This window comes from Chenopodium quinoa, unplaced genomic scaffold, assembly GCF_001683475.1.
Source record: "Chenopodium quinoa cultivar QQ74 unplaced genomic scaffold, ASM168347v1, whole genome shotgun sequence".
NCBI classification, from domain to species: Eukaryota; Viridiplantae; Streptophyta; class Magnoliopsida; order Caryophyllales; family Amaranthaceae; genus Chenopodium; species Chenopodium quinoa.
The window spans coordinates 71,778-89,875 of record NW_018745281.1 but is presented as its reverse complement, the minus strand read 5'-3'; the positions used below and the strand labels follow the sequence as shown (position 1 = coordinate 89,875).

Here is an 18,098-nt window from a genome sequence, read left to right as displayed (position 1 = left end):
TGGTAAAAATTACAAAATACTTCATATTATATTATATTCTATATAGACATGTAAATTCTGGCGTTACCTTTTTTCATACAGAAAGAACGAAAACTTTTTATATAAAACTAAGTGGATGTATTCAAACTTAAAAGAAATTATTTTTTAATGATAAATTAGGGCTCGTTTATTTAATTAAGCTCAATTTAAATTCATTCAAGCTCGAGCTTAACTCAAAATACAAACGAGCACATTCATGAACAAAGCTCGAACAAGCTAAATCCTTAAAGAGCCAAGCTCGAACAAGATTTTTAAATGCTCGCTCGTTCAAGCTTAAGATACTTCGAACACTAATATTTCTTATCAAACTTAGGTTGAACAGTCTAAAACTTGGCTAGACTCGGATCGTTTGCAGCTCATTAGTTAGTATTAAATTTTAATTAGGTGATAATATCACAAATTGAAATAAGATGACTGGATATCACAAATTGAAATAAGATGACTGATGACTAACAAAGTAACAATTGATATATGGAGTCATTTAAATGGCTAATGAATTGATGATCAAGCATAATTAGGGTTACTCACAAAGTTAGTGAAAATTTATATATATAGGGTTACACATGTGACAATTGAAAACAATGACGTTATGTGTTAGGGGTTACTAATGTTTTTTTTTTCAAGAAAACTAAGAGCTTAGTATGCATGCATATACAAATTACGAACAGGAGGAGGGAATTCAAACTTGCAACCTATCATAATCATATATTCCGTCTTTGTCACTAGACTAATTAAAACCGCATTAGTAATGGCGTTGTGAATATTACTCTTCAATGCTTCAACAATGATGCTCATTCGAGTCAATGTTGTGGACACATTTATTCGATGCAAAATCTAACAGTTACTCCTATACTTCGTATTAGTTAGTACAGTAAAATTAAAGTATTAATTGTTCTCCCTAAAAGAAGCTAAAAAAATCTATACATACATAACCACTAAAAGTGACATGCAATGATATGTCGGAATTGAAAATGACAACTGATTTTTGAGAATAAAGGAGTTCAAGAACTTGTTCATTAAAATCAAAATCAAGGCATATATTTATTATACGTAAGTATATAATTTTATATATAATTTTAAAATTAAATGTAATTGGGTAAAATTGTGAATGTGGTTGGATTCTATAGGATGAAGTTCATGTGGTTGTGGTTGTGATTATGGTTACGATATATAAGCCATCAAAGGTGAGGAGTAAAGACATGGACATGCCCACAATTGGAAAAAGGAAGTTGGCCCCCATAATTAAGCACTGCCTATTTGACATTTGACCTTTAGACACTTGGAAAAGCCTTAAAAATATCCAACTCATGTAACTAACTAAACGTACACTAGTTCTTGTAGTTGCTCCTTCTATTCCTTTTTGTTTGCGTTGTTATAAAACGATTTGTTAGTTACCCTTGACAGAGTTAATGGCGAAGAAATTTGTTGGACCAAATGTGGTGAATGTGAGAGTTAAGCAAGCGATGAATCTATATGATCATTTATTATATTTCATAGACATACTAAAAAGGATAATTAAAAAAAAAAAAAAAAAAAAGGACATGTGTTGTATAGCGTATACTCTCTAATGTAAAATTGTAAATACATTCACTCAAGAGAGATTTATTATAAACCTAAAAACAAAGAAAAAATAAAGCAGGCAAAAAAAAAAAAAAAATTGGTTAAAACTTTACAAACATTGGTCCAATATACACTATAATTTATGCATTAAATTAAATTAGCTAGTGCGGTAATACCAAGCTCTAATCATTTGTATACATATAGTTAGAGCTCGGTATTAAATACTGCGAAAATTAAAGTGTGTAAACCAATTTAGTTATGACATATTGAGTTAGGAAAAGAATAATTGATAGAGACTTTAATTTTTACAATAAACACACATCGAGTTTTACATATCAGGTTAAGAGTGAGAGGCAAAGGGAAAGGAAATCCTTGTCCTAAGCTAGGGATCAAACTTAATTATAATAACACACAGTGTAAAAACCCTATTGCATAGATAGCTACACCGAGTGGAGATCGGATACAAATTGTTAAATGTACAAATCAAACCATTGAATTTGTTTATTTTATAAGTTGATTTGACTAACTAGTTGCCATTTGAGTATTATATGTTTATGTAAAAGTGTTTGGCTAATAAATTTCAATTATTACTCTTTTTCATTGAGTAAAATGGTTAAGATATGAATATGATATATTGTTTTTTACTTCAATCAAATTTAAGATAGAAGCTAGAGTCATTTAACTCATTTAATCTCAATTTTAACAAGTCTCCTCACTGAAAAGTTCATCTTAATTAATTAGTAACTTGTTTTAAAGTCTTCTTTTGAACTGAAAACTCACTCTCAATTTTAGACTTATATCAATTATCTAATTAAATTAGTCAAACCTCTAGTACGCCCCAAGGCTTATTACCTTATATTCTTTCCGCAAACTTCTCATAAGTCATAACCAAGTACCCCGTAACTAGGTTTCACATTTTAAATTAGCTTCTCTAATTGTCAATAATCTAATATTGGTCAAATAAGCTAATATTGCTCAAATAAGTTATTTAGTAAACACCGTTATAATCATATATGTAGTATAAGAATATTTATATAAATAATAATATTAAAATTTTGGCTAAGTCATGTATGACAAAATCAGAGTGCTTGCTGAACGTACGCGTCATACTAGATCAAGGACAGCAAATTGCATGGCTGATGACGTACTCTTGATGCAATCACAAAGGAGTTAGACATTAAACATCATTAGTCATCAATTACTAAAATAAATTTAAAAATCAATAATTATGAAAATATTTAATTTGATGAAACGAAATACTTGCATGGTAAGTTGGTAACATTACCTATCAATATTTCTTCAAAAGAAGTATTACCTTTCAAAAATTAGTAAAGATTTGTAATGAAAGCTTGTATATAACCAATATAAAACTGAAATGTTGCAATCATTAAGAATAGAGGAAGTACTAAATTCAAACCTTTTTTTTTTTTCAATATTAATTGCAATGATTAGATTTTTATTATCGGTCTAATGCACATCTTTGATTATTATTCACATTTATTATTTACAATTATATTTATTACTCAGTAATAATTAATATTTGAAAATATAAATTTGAAACTAATCCAACAACAATTTGCATAAAATGTTTGATTTTCATATACTCATTTTTTTGGAGGATCATATATGTAATATAAAATGCGAAGCAGCATGTATGGAAACTTTAATTTACAGGTCAAATTTAATTTGTAAAGAGTAAAACGTCTCTTAATCTCTTATATATATACTCGATAAAATTCATGTCAGACAATACGCAAGTTTAATTATATATATATAAAAAAAATAAAATTATGCGAATAGTTGTAGGCCTTGTTTGGTGGTAGTGTTTGAGGTAACGATTAGCGTTTTGACCATTCAAAACACTACTAGAAAAAATATGAGTGTTTTGCAAGGTAGTGATTCGAGTAGCGGTTAGCGTTAGAGGTAGTGTATAGGTAACTTTTCTCAAACGTTAAAAATATTAGCGTTTAGAAGTAGCGGGTAGCGTTTGTCAAATTTTTATTACTTTTTAAACAATATATATATGAATTTTGATATATTTTAGTATTGCAACTGCTATTTTGCCAAACACTCATACTATCAACCGTTACTTTGACAGCTAACCTCTACCCACTACTAATTGACAGCTACTCGCTACCTTAACAGCTACCCGCTACTCGACCGCTAAAAGTTATCCGCTACCGCTACTATTGCCTAGGTGAGCAATAATCTATATCAACGAATGAACTCTATAACTTTAATTTTGCACATAACTAAAATTTCCTTCTTCCGCCTATTTCCTCTCACTAAAACCCTAACCTCAATTGTTGAATTTTGGAGACACTTTCATTGGTTTATACTAGTGAAAAATCCCATAATTTATAGTACTCAATGCCCTAAAAAAACTCGATATTCATATCCTATAATTTATTTTATCATAAATTAATTAATTAATTAATTATTTTTTTTTTGGTAAAACCTTGTATCCTATGATGATTAATGAGTCATGTAACCTTGAAACCCACTCATAAAAATCTAAGGGGTCGTTTGGTTCACTAAGATGGAATGGATTGGTATGAATTCTCATACTTGGATGGTTGCTAGCACGATCACCCGCCACTTGCTGGATATGAATTTTATATCCCATACTAATCTAAAGTTCTTTGGTTTCATGGAATGGATTCTCATACTTGAGTGGTAATATGTATTATGAATTTTTGGGGGGTGAATATAAGATTCCAAGAGAATAGGGTGGAGTTAGAATCCCCCAGATATGATATTCTATATTTAAATAGCCCAACTAAACAAATAAAGTGATAAAATGAATTTAAAATCCACTCCAACCCATTTCAAGAAGTTCAACCAAAAAGTGTTAGCTTGGGAGTTGTGACTAGGCTGCCGTGCTGTTCTCAAACTTAACTCAATTAATTAGCACGTACTCTATTGAGTATTGACCAATATTTAAACAATTATTCTATCACTTGTATTAAATAAGTCATAATTCTGAAGATTCCGCTCACCTCTTTGCTAGGTGTAACATTTTGCTTGATTGTTGTTGTAGATTCTCCTATTTTTGGCTCAATTCCCTAACCTTTTTATAATTTCAAACTTTCAACCCCTTGATCTAAGATTACAAGCATATTATTGTAGTTATCAATTCATGATCCTTATGACCCAATTTCAAATTTGTCGAAACAATTTGTAAGGTGTGAATTAAATCGGAACCTACATTCATATATGAATTGAAGTAATATAATGCATAATTAGCATAGAGATATATATAAAACTCCTTTTTTTTTTTTTTGAAACAAATATAAAACTCTTTTATTGATAAAATGATATATACAATTTTTGATAGGATAGACAATAATTAATACGACAGTGTTGAGGGAAGAGAATTTTTTATTTTTAAAAAGAGAATTATTTAGTGTGGAAGTGAAAAATAAATTGTTAAAGCAATAGTAGGTGTTTATTAAATAAAAAAAGTGTTGCAATTAAGTAGAAATATGTGGGGAAAAAAAATTGTGTTGCGATTAATTTCAAGCAAAAAGGAAGATGATAGTAAGATTTGTAATATTGTAAGCCTTTCTCTTGAAAGAAAATTGATGGAATTCTCTACTTCCTTTTACTTTGCTATTTTTCGTCTTGAACTATTGGTATATATTTCTCTTTCTTAGTATGGAGGATGCCCAAAAAAAAAAAAGCACATTTGTTTTATTTAAAAATGATTTGTAACAAAGTTAGATAAATATTTCATTATACACCTAACTTAAATTAAGAGATAGAAAAAAAAATAAAAATAAAAAACCTTTTCCAAATGCACATTTTTAGAATACTTGGACAATGTACTAAACAACTTTCCATGCGTGCATCTCATTATTTAGAGCAAGGAAGAAAGCACCTTGCTAAAGAGCCTACCAAATGTCCAATTCTCCTTTAAGATAATTATTGAAAAAGAATCATCCAAATGATTTTCAATCACTTGCAAAACATTTGGAAGAAAAAGTATCAATTCAATAAGTCAAAATATTCCATTAAATGTTAGGAATTTTTAAAATTGTATTGTCATTACAAAAGGATAAAAATAAGACATTATTCCACAATAATCCAGAATTTTCCTACCCATTTACATACCGCGATCATTGTAACCAAGAATTTTTTTTTTTTTTACTCATATCAGATTCTCTTCAACTTTAAGTGAGCACAAAAATAATTAAAAAAAAAAAAAAAACCCAAAAGCAAATGAACCCAAAAATTAAAAATAAAAACTCCATATACTGGCCACTCTTCCTTTGTGATTACATCTTCTCAACATAAATCAAAGAGCCAAAGAGGGTAAAAAAGATTTGCAAATAAGATTTGATGCAAAATGAATATTTCGTGTAATTCCTCCACACAATTCGTTATCATAATGTTATGTTCTTTAAATGCAAAATAAGCTATTGTACACGGCTTTGAGCCATTGCACATGTGTCTAAAGTCTGAACATATAACAATCAGATAAACCTAAAATTTGCAAACCCAATATAAAATGAGTTTAATTTCCAGAAAAGTAGGCAAAGCCTTTATCATCCTAAAAAAGATAAACAAAGCATTAAAAAGAAGACAAATAAATTAGGGCCAAAGAAGTAGAGAGAATATAACAGTAAAAGCCTAGTGGCCACACTCCTCCACTCTTTCTCCCAAATAAAAACACCAAAGTCCAACTGAAAAAACTCCTCATTTTTTCCAACTTCATCATTCAAGTGGGTTGTGGTTGTGGTTCTCAACCTTCATCCCCATTTTATCCTCCTCCTTTTCTCTCTCCTCCACACACTCTCTTCATCTTCAATCTTCAACTTTTTCTCCAAATTTCTAAATTTGATTTCTGGTTTTTGAATTTGTTTGATTTTGATTTTTGATTGAGTTTTGCTTGTTGTTGAGTGAGTTGATCAATCGTCAACAATGGCGCTACAATCGGCGCCGAAGCTGCTATACTCTACTCCATCTCCGTCGGTATTCTCCGCCAATGAACGCCGTCTCGTCTTCGCTGATTTCGTCGGTCTTTCTAAGAAGCGTTCTCGTCGCCGGAGAATCGCCGGAACTTTCCGGAATTTTCCGGCGGTTTCTGCTGTTTCGTCGGCGATCAAGGCTGTTGTTGATGACGTTGACCGTGTTCATTCTACTGGTTCTGCTACTCCGACAGAATCCACTTCTTCTAATCCCTCCGAACAGCTGGTATACTATGACGATTCTTTTATTTTTAAATATTTCTAATCTTGAGTTGATTATTTGGTGATTAAGCTGCTTTCAGTTCAAATTAAAATTTAAGCTTATTATATGCGATTTTGCTTAATTATAATGCTTTGAATTAATCAATGATTCTGAATTTTTGATTGTTTTTTTTTTTTTTATTTATTTTGTTTGTTTGTATTTTTAATTTATTTTATTTTGTTTTTCGCGAAGATTCGAATTCTTTACAGGCCTGTTTGGTAGGTGGTATTGTGATGATATGTTGCACTATAAGTCTATGACTACTACGGAGTATGTAGTTTATATGTTTGTCACTATGATTGTACAATCTCACTATTAATTATTCCCTTAGTCTTTTTCTTGTTTTTGACTTTGTTTTTAAGAGACAATCAGGGTCCAAACAGGAGGGAGGGATTAGATGTTTCTCTTTTACCATCTTTTGTGATTTATACTCTTTCTTTTTAGTTGACACGTTTTTGTTTTTTTTTCTTTTTTCTTTTTTTTAACTTTTATGTGTGATTTCTATAATATTCATCACGATATATGATTTCAAAATATCATCTTTTTATGAGTTTGTTTGTTAAAGGTTATAGTGGTTGAAATTTTCTAATTCAGTTCGTTAGTAATAGTTGAAGTATGAATTGGCAAATATGACCGTTAAAACGTGTGAACTAAGGGAAATAGTTGTTAGATTCGTTTTAATATTTACTTTAAAAATTATTAACCTCTTTTTTTATTTTTTTATTTTTTTTTTATTTTTTTTTTGTGTTTAGTCAAACACAATCATGGTAAAAAAATGTACGTTGATAATAGTGAAAGTCAACTTGAGTAGACTAAAGAAAACGAAGGGAGTAGTTCATACGGCTGGTTGGATGAAAATTGGATTTTTTTTCATTTTTACGATGCTGACTACCCTCTGTTTCTTTTATTTGCTCAATTTGTCTCGTTGCATGGTTTTCAATGAACATATTAGAGTGTCAATATCTTCAACTACGCATAAAATTTATAAAAAGTTGATATTTTAAAACTACACATTGAGACAAAGTCTAACGATATCCCAGGTAAATACAAGTTTGTTTTTCTTTTAACTCATCAAGAAGGATAAACAGAAATAAAATATAGTATATTGTAAATTTATTTGGATTGTCCTTTTTTATTTTAATTTTTTTGTCTGGGTGATTTGGCTTGAATTAGGTTATATTTATTTCATATTTGAATTTAATTTTATATGAATTGAGATTGATAATCTGTATCTTATAACAGTGTTATAAATTGCCGAAATGTTGCTTGTGGTCAGAAGATTGTTGATTGAATTTTAGTAGCATAAAACAACTTTTTTTTATTCACCTTATTAAAAGAACGCGAACGCTATAGTCTCGTTTGTTTTATATTTAAATTTTTTCAATGTGAAAAAAATACCATAAGAATTGAGAAGTATAATTCTTAAATTAGAGTAGCAATTTTGTTTGTTTGTTTGAAGAGTATGAGATAAGAAGGATTGATTGTAGTGTTGTTTCTCACAATTTGGACTTCATATATTCCAGGCTGTAAATTTGGAGGATATACTTGCAGAGAGAGGGGCTTGTGGTGTTGGTTTTATAGCCAATTTAGATAATCAGGGGTCATTTCAGATAGTTAGGGATGCTCTTACTGCACTTGGTTGCATGGAGCATCGAGGGGGATGTGGATCAGATGACGATTCAGGTGATGGCTCAGGAATAATGACTGCAATACCCTGGGATCTCTTTGATGATTGGGCCAAAGACCAAGGTATTGGTCCTTTTGATCGGACACACACTGGTGTTGGAATGGTTTTTCTCCCCAAGGAAGATAACCTGGCAGAAGAAGCCAAACAAGGTAAAAAACCAAGAAGAAAGTATTCTTAATTTTCTCTTGAAATTTACTAAGTGTCACTTTCTTGGTTATGGGAATGGGATATAGCATTTATTGGCACAAAAATACATGATGGCGAGTAGAAATATCTAATTACTAATTGTAGTGTAATACAGAAATCTGTTTTTAGGGATGTATGAAAGCTCAGCTGAGAATCATGTGGCCATGTACTATGTTACTCAAATATGGGTATGAGTGTTGGGTGCGGTTACATATCCAAATATTTGATATGTTAAGGCTGATTATTTCAGACACAAGGGACAGTGTCCAAAAATTGGACATTGGTATGGGATGTGGCATAAATGGAACATACCTTATATTTTAAAATACTGTTTCACATGAACTCTAATGTGCAAATACTCTGTACACACAATTTAGGCTGACATGATTATTAATTCTTGTTGTAAGGCTTTTCCGAAGCCCATTTGTTAGCTAAATGGTTATGTGGTTTTAGATAGTTTATATTTTTACATGTTCTTCCTTTTCATCCATATATTTTTACATGTTCCTGTATGGTTATGTGGTTCTAGATAGTTTAAATGTCTGGGTGAGCATTGAAGTGTCTAATAAGGATTTTATACCCTTGTTGGAGTGTTGAGTCTTTGACATGGGTACAAAAGAAATTATGAAGGGTTGAAGTCATATAGGTCATGTCCATTATTTTGTTCACAAGTCGGTGCTATAGGGATTAACATAACAAGATTATAAAGCATTTGGATTTTCATCTCATCAATATTCGCAACACTCAAGTCAGTCCAAACCACTTTTGGGATTCAACTTTGTTTTATAGGTTGCTGCGTTTGCAGTTGACTGCTAAGCTGTCATTGGGAAACCTATTACCGTTCTAAGCAAATTTTTAGAAATTATTGAGTTTTAGCTATAAGGTTTCCATTTGTTTGTGGATGGGACTTGTGATGGTCCTTGGATTTTCTACTTCTATTCACTTGTCCAAAGATCTACTTAGAGATAATATGTTCCAAATCAAAAAAGTAATCGATCATGTATCTCTTTGAGGGGAGGTTTTTATGCAACTAGCCTTTACCCCTTGCTTATTGAGGCAATTGGAGAGGTTTTTCCAAGAGATGCACGTATGTAACAATAATTTGTTCTGTTTAGGTAGATAATTTTGGACAAGTGATCTGATGAGAAAACTGTGTAAGATTAGAGAACCTTGTGTACCTAGCTTTTGTATGATTGAACTGATTTTCTATGGTCTTTTTTTTTTTTTTATTTATTTTTTGCAGTTGTACTAAATACTTTTGCTCAAGAAGGTATTGAGGTGCTTGGCTGGAGGTCTGTCCCCACTAATATATCTGTTGTCGGTCGAAATGCTAAAGAAACCATGCCCAACATGCAGCAGGTTTTTGTTAGAGTTATCAAAGAAGAAGGTGTTGATGATATTGAAAGAGAGCTCTACATTTGTCGGAAATTGATAGAAAGAGCTGTCAGTTCTGAAACCTGGGGTTCTGAGCTTTACTTCTGCTCCTTATCCAATCAGACTATTGTTTACAAGGGGATGCTTCGGTCAGAAGTTCTGGGAATGTTTTACTATGATCTTCAGGATGAACGTTACACATCACCATTTGCCATTTACCATCGGCGGTACAGCACAAACACTAGTCCTAGATGGCCACTTGCTCAGCCGATGAGGTTTCTTGGTCATAATGGAGAGATCAATACCATACAGGTTTAGCTTTGGGTTTCTTTTGAGTTTAGATTCGGCATGACCTTATTTTTTTAGTCACCAAAAATTTACTGTGAGATCCATATACAGGGAAACTTGAATTGGATGCGATCTCGAGAAGCATCATTACAGTCGCCTGTTTGGCGTGGCCGTGAAAGTGAAATCCGTCCTTATGGAAATCCCAAGGCGTCTGATTCTGCTAATCTTGATAGTGCAGCAGAGGTAAGAATTCCTTTTAGGTTTATCTGAAACCATGCTGTCTTAATAAGGAAAGTAATAGTTCTCTTTGAGCAGACGAATGCTGTAACTTCACATATATAAAACTGCTTGTGGAAATGCTATAGAATCTTTCAAACGCCAGAATTATTTCTGTTTTACTTGTGAAATTCTTATCTAAAGACATGAAGATTTTGAGGCATTTCCCTTTAATAAACATTCCAGAAATGTATTCCATATATCTCTAGAGAACCATTAAGGAGTTACCTACCTATTATTCGTTATGCTATTGATGGTTTCTTAAGGGAGGTGTTTTGTCAGTGGTGGCTGGGTGCCTGTTTGGTAATAAAATGGAAGTGGGGTTAGGATAATGGAGTAGTGTACTTAAAACAAAGTTTTCATTATCTTCCATTTGTTATCTGTTGTTTCTATTCTTGTAAGAAGAAACATTTAGACAATTTCTAATCTTATGCTATAACTAACATATGCCATTTGTTCATTCTCTGCCTTTTGTTCCTCTGATCCATTTGCTCATTCTCTGCATTTTGTTCTTATGTATGTTACCCTATTCCTTTAGTTGTATCTTGTACATTCTAATTGTTAATATGTTGCATGTGGAATATGAAATAAGAGGGGGGTTAATGCCGATTGTTCACATTTCTTTTGTTTTATTCTGCACTTTTTTTTTTCCCTCTCTTTTTCCCTTTACACAATGGGATGGAGTGATCTCTAATTATTCTCTGCTTCCCTTTTCATTTCTCGGGTCTTGTTATTTTGTGCAGTTGTTGATAAGAAGTGGGCGTGCCCCTGAGGAAGCTTTAATGATTCTTGTTCCTGAGGCTTATAAGAACCATCCAACCTTAATGATCAAATACCCTGAGGTGATTCTTTTTATAATTCAAAGTTTAATGTTTGTTGATATTCAGAACTTGCATATATCTGGCTCAAGTTACTGGAAATATCGAGGTTCTTTTAATAGTTTTAATTTGAAGTTTGATTGATTTGGAGATGCCAATTAATAAACATAAGTCTAGAATTCTGTTTTATGCAACTTTATTTACACATTGGATTTTTGGTAATAGAACTATTTCCTTCCTCTTGTTATGTAGGTTGCGGATTTCTATGATTACTACAAGGGGCAAATGGAAACTTGGGATGGACCTGCCTTGCTTTTATTCAGGTGAAATGAAGGCATATATTTTTCATCCTCCACTGTGTTTCTTGAAACATTTTCTGGGCCATACTTCTTTGGATGTTTATGTTCCTAGATGCTCTCATGCATGTTCTTCATGCGATCCTTTTCATTTGTTCATGGAAATGAATGCCATTTCAACCTGAAAATAAAGTAATTTAGCATTTATTTTACTTTGTTTTAAATTCATTTTGTGCATTTTTTCTTTCTAGGTCAATGTGTTATTTTGTGCATCAACAGTGTTCGATATAAACTAGGGCCTAGACAAGATTTAGCTGGGCACATGTTGGGTTTAATAACGCTGTCTTGAAATAGTTTGTTTTGCTCATTGTTATGGTTAATCTCACTTCTCAATGCTGGCTTCAGTAACAGCTAGTCAGCTAGATCTTGATACAGTTCTATGTATAATTATACATAAAATAGAGCCTAAGACCATTCATGCAATTCTGAATATTACATTTTCAGTTGTAGGAATTATCCTGTATAGTTTTCTGGTAAAATCAAGTTATTGGAAGAATTTCATGTGGTTGAGATAGTCTCTGAAGCTATGTTACTCAGACATAGGTAAGGGTGTTTGTAATATGGAATAGATGTTTAGACTGTTAAGACTTGTCAAGACTTAAAGTTCAAGATACGTGGACAATAATTGGATGGTGGTGGGGGAAGTAGTTTTTATGAAACATATTCCTGTTTTTAAAGAACTTTTGTTTTTGATTTCAACATAGGTAAGGGTGTTTGTAGTATGGGTATATATATATTGAAATCACCTATTTGTCGATTCTAGTCTTTTTGTTTCTATTGGTTCTCATTTGTAGTTTTGCAAATTTGTTTTTAGCTGCATATCTTTCAAGAATGAAAGAAGCAATGAATGCTCAGCATCATAAATAATGGAGTTCCACTTTTTTTATTTGAATTAGCTGATCATTCTCTATGTTTTCCTCCTATAATACTCTTCTAGAGTTCTAGTTACTGAACTTTCTTTATTATTGTTCTGTTGTAAATGTTGGCATCATAAGTATTGGAGTTCCACTTTTCTTATTTGTATTAGCTTATCATTCTCTATATTTGCCTCCTATAATACTCTACTAGTTACTAAACCTCCTTTTTTTTTTTTTTTTTTTTTTGTTTGTTCTGCTGTAAATGTCTCATAGTGATGGAAAAACTGTTGGTGCTTGTCTGGATCGAAATGGTCTTCGTCCTGCCAGATATTGGCGCACAGTGGACAATGTTGTCTATGTTGCATCTGAGGTATGCTTGTCAATACACACTTCTTGTAAATAAAATACATCTGTGGACTATGTTGTCTATGTTGCATCTGACGCCTTTGAATTTTGGTGTTCCACTCGACAAATCTAACAATATCCCACATGACTATATTTTGCCCAACATATTAATCAATAAAGAAGGTTGATTGTAAGAATGTGAATAGTATAACTTTTCAAGTGTTGCAATTAAAAGTGAACAGAGGAAGTATAAAATTTCTCCTTTGGTCCCCATCCTATATTTTTTCTAAAACTTTGTGCCCTCCCTACTATTGCAATTTTAACAAAACGGAGAGAGTAAGTGATTTCATCAAGCCTTTCAGATTTTTTTTTCCTACTTCAGTAGAAATCTGTTTGTTTCTAGATCATCCCAATAAAAGGATTTGGGTGATGGACCCATTTGGTGGATTATGCTTCATCCCCTGCACTTTGTATGCCACGGTGCCACCATTGGGAGAACCTAGGAATTCCTGTTGTATGCTTAGGGAGGACTGGGAGGCTACTTGCTAGAGACCTTCTGTCATTTTTTTAAATATAAATTGCTAAACATTTATTCCATATCAAAATTTGTTCGGAACTTCAAAATCAAAATTCCCTTACACAAATATGGGAACTTCTGCCTGATGTCAGACATGGGAGGATAGCCTTTTAGGTGAAGCTCTTTGGCAGCGGGGCCAAGGTTGTTGAGATGCAATTGATAGCAAGGAGTAAGAGAAAGGTGGGCTAGCTATTGAGCAGATTTATGGGGTCTAATGATTATCTGTCACATAGCCTTTTAGGTGAAGCTCTTTGGCAGTGGGGCCAAGATTGCTGTGAAGTTTTTGAATGATTAGATATTATAGCAATATACTTTTTGTTCGCTCAGAATAAATGTTAACAATACACTTTGACTATCGGTAATATATGTTTGTTTGGGAGCTGTCTATACTACTTACCATTTCTAATTTTCCCTACATAGGACAATGCTAATTAGGGCGATGCTTGGAATTATCAATGTATATTCAAGTGTTGTGTCATGGAAAGCCTAAGCTTATTATCTGAAGTAAATTCAACAGAAAAATTAATTGTTCCAGGTGTTGTCTTCATATAGGTGGGAGTTTTACCAATGGATGAATCAAAAGTTACAATGAAAGGGCGTTTAGGTCCAGGGATGATGATATCAGTTGATCTCACCAGTGGTCAGGTTTGTACACTTAACTTTTACGAAATTGTTTCAGAATGAGTTTGAAATATTTGCTGTACTAAGATGATCATTTTCATGTTGGATATTGTTGTAATTTGTTTTTTTTTCTTATTAATAATGTTAATGTGCTCCGTAGGTTCATTTTCATTTTCATTTTATAAATAGAAATTCCATCGTATTAGTTGCTTTAATGTATTTCATATTACTTTGTCTGATTTGTTTTCTAGTTGACATCTGTAACCCCATCATTTCGAGACTTGAACAAGATTTGCTAAAATGTGCAGTGTATAAATGGCATTTCATAACTAATACATATATGAATTTGTATTGTTTAAATTTTCTCCATGGGCTGTAATAATATTCAATTTTCTTAACTTTTATGATTGTCCAAGTGTTTGTCTGTTTTGTAGCAAGAGGATGACTCATTTCCCTTTAGGTTACCACTTCCAAACATGATTCCCATCTTTCAGGTTTTAGGAATTTCCCCTTTGAACCATGTTCTGAGGATACAGAGTGTACAGGAGTACAAAATCCATGGATTCTTGCCAAGAGTAAATAATACCTAAGTGAGGATGTGAGATCTTTAAGAAATTAAAGGAATGTGTAAAATCAATTATTTAAATTAATTAATATAATAGCCTCTACCCGGAGTTTGCCTGTGATAGGAGTTCTGTTTTAATTCTAGTTGGACTTTGCAAATAAATAAATAGCTATGCCTTATGCTTCCATGTTCTATCTTGATCTGCAAGGTCTTTCTACTGCAATGATGCAGTGATAGTTGTTTGTTTTTAATGGCTGTAGCAGTAAAGGCACTGTGACATTAATGCTTCACTAGGTATTCAGAAAGAGTTTAGTTGCTTCAGCCAATCATCATTAATGGATTGTAACTGCAGGTTTATGAAAATACTGAAGTCAAGAAACGTGTAGCTTCATCAAATCCTTATGGAGAGTGGGTAAAGGAAAATCTGCGTTCATTGAAGGCTGCAAACTTTCTTTCAGGAGCAGTTTTGGAAAGCGACGCAATCTTAAGAAATCAACAGTAAGATTCTTGTCCCTTTGCTATTTTAGGTTGCCTTGGTGTGGTGGACTTAGGACATATTTGTAAGACATGTATCCACTATCTAGAGTCTAGATAATCACAACCTTTTCCCTCTGGCAGCTTGATGTGCATGTTTCCCTCAATTAGCTACTAGAATCTACTTGTATGCAATTAGAACATGCCATTTCCTGTGTTACTTAAATGGGTATATTAGCACGCAATCTTACAGGTTTTGGTTCCTCCTTTTGCATAATTATCAACCTTTTTTTTTTTTTTCCTTTGGTGAAAGCATAATTATCTAGTCTCCTGTTGTTGGATGTCACCTTTAAGAGTGAGGAATGTGAAAGGCATAATTTCTGTTAAATAACCATTTATCTTACTTGTCAAACTTGTAATTCATAATATGGTATGCTTTATTTGCCTTTTTAATTTTATAATTTATTTTTAATTTGAACTTGGCTTTATGTATTTGCCTCTATTGTTCGGAATTAAGGGCCCACTAGCCCATGGACAGTCAGGTCTAGACTTGTCATTATGACTCTATTCTACGGCCCAATTCGGTCAGGCTGTCTGTCTGTCTGGTCATAATCAAAGCTTAAAGCAAGGCCCTTGAATAGTCCTGACATGCGTTGGGTTAGATAAGATCTTGATAGCAATAAAAATATCAATAAATGCTGTCATTGTTATCTAAAGGGTTAATGATGGTAATCAATCTCTTTTTCATGACGTTTTAAAAAAAAAATCGGGATTTTTTGTAGTTCAGAAATTGGATATTGTGTGTCACAAGGCCCGTTTAAGCTTCAGATTGGTGGCTTTTGCTTATGGAAGATAAAGCCTTGTATTGTTTGTTACTTCTATGAACATGACATGGTATTATACTGAGATGATAAGAGGATGTTTGTTGGACCATGTCTGTTTGGTTTTTCTTGTATGATTCTCAAGAGTTCTTTTTGACAGGGCTTTTGGTTACTCAAGTGAGGATGTCCAAATGGTTATCGAAAGTATGGCTTCCCAAGGAAAGGAGCCTACATTTTGCATGGGAGATGATATTCCTCTGGCAGTGATGTCCCAGAAACCACATATGCTGTATGATTACTTCAAGCAACGATTTGCACAGGTTTGCTTTATAAACTTTTGAAATAAACTTTGGGATCCATTGAATTATTCCCTAGACCCTTCATGTGGCAAAAATTTTAAAAAAGTTGATAACTGAATAATATATATGATAGTGAATAGAGAGAAAATTAAGAGCAAGTGTTCATATAAAGACAAAAAAAAGGTTGATGTGATGGAGACAGAAGCAAAAAATTTACGCAAAATAGAAGTGTGAAATTCATTTTGGGACATTTCAAAAACAAATATGTTTTAAGTGAATGCTTAAATCCTAAATTTACACTTTTCTTAAGCTATTTATGCTTAAATAAGGATCTCATGATATGGCTCACTTTTCATCTTTACAGGTTACAAACCCAGCCATTGATCCCCTTAGGGAAGGGCTAGTTATGTCTCTTGAAGTTAACATTGGTAAGCGTGGGAATATATTAGAGGTTGGACCTGAAAATGCCTCACAGGTTAGTCAATTGACATTACCCCTCACTTGGCTATAAATGTGTATATATCGCAGTATACAAAGGATCATGGATCTGGATCAAGTGTCTGCTTTATGGCTATCTAGGTTTGATATTTGACGTATTCCACTGCGATTTAGGTTATTTTGTCCAGTCCAGTACTAAATGAAGGGGAGCTGGAAGCGTTGGTAAATGATCCCTTACTAAAGGCCAAGTACTGCCAACCTTCTTTGATATAAAGAAAGGAGTTGAAGGATCTCTAGAGAAAAGACTTAATCGGTTATGTGAAGCTGCTGATGAAGCTGTTAGAAATGGTTCGCAGATGCTTGTCTTGTCTGATCGTTCTGATGAGTTGGTATGCTGCTTTCTTTCTGATCCCTTTTGGAATAGAAATTAATTCTTTATGCTCATGTTGCTAAATTTGTGTAGTAATTGTAATTGATGTCTTCTTTTCTGTAGGAACCAACTCGACCTGCCATCCCTATACTCCTTGCTGTTGGTGCTGTTCACCATCATCTAATTCAAAACGGCTTGAGAACATATACGTCAATTGTGGTTGATACTGCTCAGTGTTTCAGCACTCATCAGTTTGCTTGTTTGATTGGATACGGTGCAAGGTCAGATATAGTTCTCTATTTGAAACTTACTAAGCTTTATCATGAACACATCATTACGCACATAGCTTTTCCAATACCCTTTGTAGACCTTTCTAATTAGCATCATCTGTCATAAGCTATTAACCTGCTATTGAAGCCGTTAAGCATATACGGAGTAAATATTATTGAGTTCATGCATGAGAATTACGCACATATGTTAGTTACTACTACAATTTTTTTTAACCTCTTATTTAACAAACTTACAAGATAAAAAAAATCTCTAACTAAACTCTAAAATTTATGTTCAAAACTTAATATGATTAAAAAAAACCTCTCTAATACGTCAAATCACACTGCGATGTCCTCGAAATGCAACTTAACACAAGATGTTGCTTACAAGGTACCACAGTTGTCACCATGATGGCAACTACGACCACAGACCACCTTTTTGCATAGAATTTGCTATCACTTTAGAAAATGCCGATGGGGGGATAAAGTATCTGGGGAATTAATGACAGTCTGACAAAATTTCAGTGATAGCTAATAATATAATAATGTAGCACAACTTCGATTATCCATACAATAATTAACTCAGACTTTGAGAAATTACAATGATACTTCTTAATCGGAAAAAAAGTAACTAAATTGTGCTAAG

The 18,098-nt window shown here is 32.7% G+C and overlaps 1 pseudogene; it reads left to right on the top strand.

Annotated features, from left to right (window-relative positions):
* The first annotated feature begins 6,194 nt into the window (after positions 1 to 6,194).
* The window catches only part of LOC110711543, a 21,448-nt pseudogene continuing 9,544 nt past the window's right edge, over positions 6,195 to 18,098 (top strand).